A 9,207-nucleotide genomic window follows, 5' to 3' on the forward strand; every position below is an offset into this window, starting at 1 on the left:
GTGATGCTTGCTGCATCAGTGCAATACTGCTTTAGAACATTAAGTGCAATGTTTTATCAAATTAATATAGAATGATTTTAGTTAACCACTTTTAAGAGTTAGATTTGGGGCAGTGCCGGTGGTGCAGTGGTTTAGCGCCGCCTTCAGTCCAGGGTGTGATCCTGGAGACCCAGGATCGAGTCCCACGTCAGGCTCCCTGCATGGAGCCTACTTCTCCCTCTACTTGTGTCTCTGCCTCTCTCTCCCTCTGTCTCTTATGAATAAATAAATAAAATCTTAAAAAAAAAAGAGTTAGATTTGGAATAAAGAAAACAATGATTATAATATACATATCTGTTGTACCTTATGATTTCATTGTATACTCGTGTAGATTGCTTTTTTAGAACTTCACAAAACCTCTGAAATTAGAAAAGGCACTTATCGGGATCCCTGGGTGGCGCAGCGGTTTGGCGCCTGCCTTTGGCCCAGGGCGCGATCCTGGAGACCCGGGATCGAATCCCACGTCGGGCTCCCGATGCATGGAGCCTGCTTCTCCCTCTGCCTGTGTCTCTGCCTCTCTCTCTCTCTGTGACTATCATAAATAAATAAAAATTAAAAAAAAAAATTAAAAAAAAAAAAAGAAAAGGCACTTATCTCTTCTTTACAACCTTGTGACCAAGGCACAGAATGTGGTGTTACTCAAAGGTCAGGCAAACAATAAGCAGATCTCAGAACAGAATTCAATTCTTCCAATTCTACTACTGTGGTTTTGTCATTATATTATATATTAACCAAATCACGTTCTAGTAAGTGATAAAAGAAATACAAGCAAGTCCATGCAAGGTTGAGATACATCCTTGGACACGTTATACATTTTATTAAAAGAAATAAAGAAGTACATTGGTATATTCCCAACTTTGAAACCAACACTTTGTTCTTCCACCTCATATTAAATATAGTTCCAATAGGATTCTTTTTTTTTCTTTAAGATTTTATTTATTTATTTGAGAGGGAAAGAGTGGGAGCAAGAGAGAGAGGACAAGCAGAGGGAGGAGCAGTGGGAGAGGGAGAAGCAGACTTCTTGGGGAGCAGGGAGCCTGCTGCCTCAGTGGGGCTCAATCCCAGGACACTGAGATCATGACCAGAGCTGAAGGCAGAGACTTAACCAACTGAGCTACCCAGGCACCCCTCCAATAGGATTCCTGATATGATTTGGATCCCTCTACAAAAGTAGATTTAAACATGAGCAATTCGAGGTTAACTACAAATCTGAATATGTTCTTTTCATTAACTTTTCTAAAATATATATCAAGTTCCATACCATCTTCTGTTACACTTTTCTAAAAAATGGGTTTTTTTAAGGAATTAAGTAAAACTTGGAAGAATTATTTTTATTTTATTAAATTTGTACTTTGATATTATAATCTAGTTTTTTTCTTATTTCAGTCATCTCATGGGACTTTTCCCAGTAATAATTGATTATATTCTTGGGAGTATTTAAATAAGTGAAAGCCAGTTGGCTTAATAATTTAAAATATGTAAGATGTAGAGAGACTGTTCACAAAATCTTTAAGTTTTGGTTGAAAGGCTAATGTTACATTTCTGATATAGTTTTCTCATTCTGAGTGCTGACCTATAATTAGTTATGCAAAGTCATGTTTCTTGAGGATAGATTATTGAGAGAAACTACATCTGTCTTTTATCTCACATGGCTGGCCCTCTGAAATACTTCGTTCTTTTCATTGTTTTCTCATGCCTGGTAGATCTTGGTTAGAAACAATAAGTTAGAACCTAAACATGGTTCGTAATTCCATGAAAAAGAAGGAACAGTTAAGAAACTGAAAATCCATTAAAAAGTTAAGGAAGGTAGCGGTCATCCTCAAAAACTCATAGATATAAAATATATTTCCTCATAATTGATAAATATCAAGCAATCATTGAATGCAAAATATTTGGAATTACATTGTGGAATAGATATTTTTTTAAGATTTTATTTATTTATGAGAGAGAGAGAGAGAGAGAGAGAGAGAGGTGTGGAGACACAGGCAGAGGGAGAAGCAGGCTCCATGCAGGGAGCTCAATGTGGGACTTGATCCCAGGACTCCAGGCTCATGCCCCAGGCCGAAGGCAGCGCTAAACCGAGCTGCCCAACTTTTTTTTTAAAAAAGATTTTACTTATTTATTCATGAGAGACAGAAAGAGAAAGAGGCAGAGACACAGGCAGAGGGAGAAGCAAGCTCTCCACAGGAGCCAGATTGGGACTTGATCCCAGGACCCTGGGATCACACACGGGGTGATCTGAGTCAAGGCAGATGCTCAACCACTGAGCCACCCAGGCACCCCTGTGGAATAGATTCTTAATGAGAAATAAACACTCTGGATCTCATGAGATATATTAACAGAAGATTTGCATTAGTTTTGGAAATATCTATAATGGGCTCAATCATGTATTAAAAATTTCTTAGGAGAAGAATCTCTGAGTATCTTTAGACAGTGTTAGCAGTCCATTTTGTGTGACCAAAAATATCTGTAATCTCATAAACAATGTTAAATAATAAAGTAAGAATATTTATGATAGGGGGCATCTGGGTGGCTCAGTGGTTGAACATCTGCCTTTGGCTCAGACTGTGATCCCAGGGTCCTGGGATCAAGTCCTGCATCAGGCTCCCCTCAGGGAGCCTAATTCTCCCTCTGCCTGTGTGTCTGCCTCTTTCTGTGTCTCTCATGAATAAGTAAATAAAATATTTATATAAAAAATAATATTTTTGATTATTTGGAAGCCTGATTTTTTATGGTTACATGGCAATCTCCTTTTACCAAAGACTAATGACTTTCCAGTAGCTTCTCCATTGTAGGGCAAACTCAATAGAGGCAGTTGTTAACCTCAAATCATTTTAAAGACCAATGAAGACTCCAAGGAATGAAGGAGGTATTTGTTAGGACATTGTCTAGTGGGGGTGTATGAAAGACCTTAGACAGATGGATCATTCTCAGGAAACATGGTCTTTTGCTACTAAATACTCATTTCCTAACAAAATGTCCTTTGGCTTCTTCAGTAGGTGCATCTACCCAGGATCCTGCTGAGGCAGTTACAGTTAGGGGGTAGGTGTTGGCTGTGGTTATGGACACATCTACTCCCTGGAGGGGAGTATCCTTTGGATATGGATATGGAAGCTTCTAGCCACTTGACTACAGGAGATATTGGATATTTGACCTCTATTGATTAACCTCTGACCATGTGAACTATTTAATAATCTGCATTCTCAGGAGCCAAACTTGAAGCAATGTTTTATGGACAGCTTTCTTGAGGATAAAATGTGAACTTCAAATTCTCTTTGTATTTAATTGTGCAAAGCAGAGTGATCATGAATTTTGTGGGTTGAACTTTAATTGAAGTCTTAATTTTTCTTGATAGAATGCTGTACCTTAAATTCCCTCAGAGTTTTTATTTGATTTTTAGTTTTTCCACTAAATTCTGGTTTCCTTTTTTTGGGTTTCCTTTTTTCTTTTTTTTTTCTGATTCCTTCTTCTAAAAAATATGCTTAGCTTAGGCTATTAATATGATTTTCAATTTTGTTCTTTTCACTTGATTCATTCTTTGTGGATATATTTTTCAACTGCATTTTGCAATGAACACAATACTTTGTTATTCAAAGCATTCTATTAAAGGGGTATTGAGATTTAAGAAAAAAGCAGACATTCTATGGTGACTTTGCATGGACTTTTCTAGCCCTCCTCTTTTTCATATTGTACTCTCAAGTAAGAAATCTGGGACTAAAATGAGCCCTAACCTCTCTAATCTCCAGATCTCCAGTGTGTTGTGTTGTTCAGCAAGGCTTTTTTATTTAGCCTTTCCAAAATTTTTCACTTTTATTTTTATTTTTGAGAGAGAGAAAGAGAAATAGTGAGTATGGGAGAAAAGAGAGAGAAAAAGAATCAGTCTCATGACCCTGAGACCATGACCTGAGCCAAAATCAAGAATTGGATGCTCAACCAACTGAACCACCCAGGTGCCCCAGGTTTTCTTAGCTTTTAAAGAATGGTTCCAGTTTCCTGTTGTCTTTATTCTGCCTCAATGCTTACAATGTCAACTAGAAGAATCAATGTACAGAAACTATCTTGAAATTTACATCCTTTCTATGTCTATCATATTCTGCTTTCAGTTCACTTTATGTTTATATGGCTATTTTCTTGAGTATGTTTATGAGTTTAATGGTTAAAACATTACTAATAGAAGGACAAAATTGTGAATTACAGTAAACTCCAATGATGTTAGTGTGGTATTTGCCTCACACAGCAGTCTCAGAAAAAGTTATTCTTTTAAGTATTCTTGACTTATTTCATTGATTACATGAAAGAAGATGAGAAATACATTTTAAAGTCCTTTAAATATAAAAGGTCAAGAAAGGTGAACTTTGTTATAATGAGTTGTATTTCACATTTTGGTTTATTCCTGAATCACCAAAGTTGACATCTTAAAAATTGACAAAAAACGACAAATGGCAGAAAAATTCACTGTGTTAAGGGATCAAACCAAGTCCCCAGAATAATATTTGTATCACCCTGGATCCCAGGCATTGTGCACTCATGGTCTTGCATTGAATTAGATGTTAATGCTAAATAATCTTCTTTAATTTTAAAAAATATTTATTTTTAGAAAGAAGGAAAGCAGGGGGTAGCAGCAAAGGGAGAGGGAAAGAAAGAATCTCAAGCAGACTCCCCTCAGAGCATGGAGCCCCATGTGGGGCTCAGTCTCACCACCGTGAGTTTATGATTTGAGCCAAAATCAAGAGAATCTCAACCACCCAGGCATCCTTAACCAATCTTTTCTTTCTTTCTTTTTTTTTTTTTAATTACCATCATTACTATTAAATACCACTTAAAGAATACTTTCATAATTACCATTATAAGGAGTTTCTATTTCTTATAATCCCCTGCAATGTCAGCCTATGTGGCAACATCAAAACAAAATTTCATATAAGGCATTGTATAAGTAGTAAAACAATATAATATAAAGTTAAAACTCTAAGAAAAATAACACTTGAACAATATAATCTGTACCATCAAAATGAATGGAGGATTATTATGCCTTTAGGGAAATTCTCTATCAAGCTAGATTTTAAGTTTTTTTTTTTTAATCAAGATATAGTAAAATTGTGAATGTGTTTTGAAACATGCCTGAACCTATATATTCATCAGTACAATCAGGATACAGAACAATTCTATCACCTCAAAATATCTGCAATACTGAAGTGATTTTAGTCACACTCTCTCCCTAATTCTTGACAACCATTGATCTGTTCCCTGTCACTATAGTTTTGTCTTTTTGACAAGGTTGTATGAATGGAATTACATAGTATATAACCTTTGAAATAGACTTCTTTAGTTGTGTCTTATATGGAGTTTGCTAAACTCCTTGAATCTGTCTTTGGCTAAGAATAGCCTGAGAGCAGAATTCCTTCCAGAATTTGGGGTAGACCTGAACTTCCAGGTTGACTGGCCTAGTCATTGAAGGAGAAAAAAATATAGGGATAGAAAATCTCAGTTTCCATAAGTGTCTTATCAACCTTGACAATTATGTAACATACACAAAATTATTTTAAAATAACCTGGATTCCATGCTTTTCAGATATGAGCATGCCCTTCCTCAGCCCTGGTTTATACCATGATGTGAAATTACAGAGCTTCCTGCCCAATGATGATAAAGATGAGGCTGTCTACTCATAAGAGAAAAAAACCCACCAGCACTTACTGTATGATTATGTGCCAAGAACTGAGCCAACCTTTTTACGCAGATTTCCAGTCCTTACAACAACCATTATATACATTCTAGCCAAGCTGTTACAGGATGCACACTTCAGAGTTCTGCCTCCATAGATTCTGGGTCAGTAGTCCAGGGGGCACAGTCTATTTACCTGTGGTTTTAACCAGCACCAAATGATCATGAAGCAGGTGGTGTCAGAATTACCTTTTAAGACACACTAATCTAGATAAAGAAATCGACATGTTCGCCACATCTTTTCAGCGTTGCTCAATTAAGTGGTATTCCCAAACTCCTGAAATCAATTTCAAAGAGGACTCAAAGAAAGTGAAAAGCAGAAAGGAAAGTTGGCACTAAAGGGACAAGCATGAGGCAGTGCCAGGGAAAGATGGAGAAATTTTGGCTCAGGAAATTACTACAGAAACCAAATAAGTCATATACCAGGAATGAATCAGCAATGTAATGTGTAATTAAAAAAGAACCTGATGCAAACGTGAGTTAATAGAATTAGGACATGTAGGAGGTGATAATTAATTCTTCTGCTATTTGGCACTGTCCAGACCCATATTAGAATACTGATTCTATTTTATCATCTGAATTTCATTAAGAATGTAGGAAATTGAGGCAGGGTCTAGAGAAGAGCATCACAAATTATAAAAGGGAGAGAAATTGAGCCCCATAGGGAAAGATTAGAAGACTATGGGGTTGTGATTTGCTTTCATAGAAAAACAAAAATATTCTATTTTTTTAATGAGTAATTGCTCACTGAAAACAGTACAGAAAATAAAGAACATAAAAATTATCCATTAATCAGAAGTAACTAATAGCTCCTTTGTGACAGCAAGCAAAATAATTTTTTTAATCTTTTATGGTGTGATTATTTTGAATGCTCTCTTATGTAATTCAAAATTGTTTGAAAACATAATTTTAAAATGACTATCATATTTCTCTACATAAAAACAGCATATTTGATTTATTTAATCTCATATATTTCGGGTATTTTCAAACATTCATCACTTGCAATACTGTTTCAATCAACATCACTAAGTAATCACTATTCCCATTATAATGATTTCCTTTAGACTCCAATTAGAGCCAACACACCAAATCAAAGGTCAGAAATATAATTAGGGTTCAGGACACATGTTCTCATCAAATGCCAGGCTATTAAAATGAAATAAATTCTACCCCTTCCTTCTTTCTAATTCTTCTATCCAGTGATAACTGTCTTCAAGCACCTCAGACATTTTTTTCACACTTAATCATATCTACAAAGTAATTTTATTCTGTCTGAAGTTTTCGTTTTCTCAATTTTACGTATAATTTATTGGCTTCCTATTATGTGAGATAATAGGATTTACTTATTTTTTTTTCTTTTAAGATTTTATTTATTTCTGATTTGAGAGAGAGAGAGAAAGCATGAGACCAGGGTGGAGGGATAGAAGGAGAGGGAGAAGCAGACTCTGCACTGAGCAGGGAGCCTGATGTGGGGCTTGATCCTAGGACCCCGGGATCATGACCTGAGCTGAAGGCAGATGCTTAACGGACTGAGCCACCCAGGAGCCCTGAACACTTACTTCTCTTATATATACTTAATCCAGGATACATACACTTTCCCCACTCAGCCTTCCCAAATGGTTATATCACACTAGTATTTACACCAGCCTGACTACTTAAACAGCATTTATCCTAAAACCATGGGGTGTCAGAACGGTGTTTCCTCTCTAGGAATTAACGAATTCCCTAAGTTTACCACAAACAAGCCCTCCAATCTCTTGGACAGAACTGTAAGATTCCTTACCATAGGTTTGCACATGTCAGGATCCATTGGTTCCTTTTTCCTCCTAGAAATATTTTTTTAGGAACTCTGGCCTTCTACTGCCTCTCAGACCTGAACTTCTGCTCTCTGGGCTGGTGGCATAGCTCAAACTGCCATACCCCCCATTTTTCACCCCGCTTATTGCCTGGATCCACGTTTAGATCTCTGGGTGTGTCAGAGTACATCCTCCAGCAGTTTTCTGAGCTAGCGAGTCTTTAGGTAAACTTTCTGAGATCCTGTGTGTCTGAAAATATTTTATTTTACCCTGATGGTTCGTTTGTAGATTGATTAGTTTTCAAGGTTAGGGATAATTTTCTCTCACTTTACTGAAAGCACTGCTTTCATTTTTCTTCCGGCTTTCAATGCTGCTTTTGAGATAATCTAAAGCATTCTGATCTCTCATCCTTTGTACCGTAGGGCCCCAGGGTGGTCCATCCCAAAATGTGCCACTTGGTATCTTGATTATTTTAAATAACAGGTAAGACACAGCCCGTGCTGTTTCAGACCCTTTGTCCCTCTGGAAGCAGGAAATAAATCTCCCATGTGAAAAGCATGCGCTCTCTATCAGGAGGTAAAGATGTATCTTTATCACCAGATATAGGAAATTTAAAGCTGAGAAGGCTGTATAAACAATGTTGGTGGGAACCCTGGGTGGCGCAGTGGTTTGGCGCCTGCCTTTGGCCCAGGGCGCGATCCTGGAGACCCGGGATCGAATCCCACGTCGGGCTCCTGATGCATGGAGCCTGCTTCTCCCTCTGCCTATGTCTCTGCCTCTCTCTCTCTTTCTGTGTAACTATCATAAATAAATAAATAAATAAAAATTAAAAAAAAAAAAAAAACAATGTTGGTTACTTTTTATTAATTTACTGCCCCAGTCCAAATTCTGTTTAGAATTCCTTCCTAATCAAAGGTCCCAAAGTTAAGGTTTCTTTGTCCTGGCAATTCTTCACAGATTTATTGTCACATTGTTTAAAAAGTCTTATACTGCTGGCCTTGGTCACTTCTTTGGGTCATAACATCATTATTGGGCCTCTATGTACAGGTAATTAAGCTTTTATTTATTTATTTTTTTGTCCTGCTATTCTGTCTCATGTCAATTTAATTGATAATCCAGCTAGAACCTGGGACTGAGGAAAATTTCTCCTTCCCTTTGTATGCACACTTTTCCTCCTTTCTGTGAAAGCTTTCAAGGTTCTCTTTTTACAGGAAATAATTTTTTTAAAAGATTTTATTTATGTATATCAGAGGGAGAAAGAGAGTCAGAGACACAGGCAGAGAGAGAAGCAAGCTCCATACAGGGAGCCTGATGTGGGACTCGAACCCTGGGACTCCAGGATCACACCCTGAGCCAAAGTCAGGTGCCAAACCGCTGAGCCACCCAAGGATCCCCTACAGGAAATAATTTTTAAGATAAATTTTACTACCAGGTAGATCACAGAGGACAGGCCCCTGTGATTTTTTTTTCTTCTAGAATATTACATTTATGAATATATTTGTGTTCTTTTTTTTTTTTTTACATGTTGAGGTGTTTTGTTTTCTTTTTTGATGCTCAATCTTTTTTCTTTTCTTCTTTTTTTTTTAAAAATTCTGTTTCTCTGAGAAGATTCTTGCCATTTCTCATGAACCATGACACAACTCAAAGGCATAA

This window comes from Vulpes vulpes, chromosome 15 (genome assembly GCF_048418805.1).
Source record: "Vulpes vulpes isolate BD-2025 chromosome 15, VulVul3, whole genome shotgun sequence".
NCBI lineage: Eukaryota > Metazoa > Chordata > Mammalia > Carnivora > Canidae > Vulpes > Vulpes vulpes.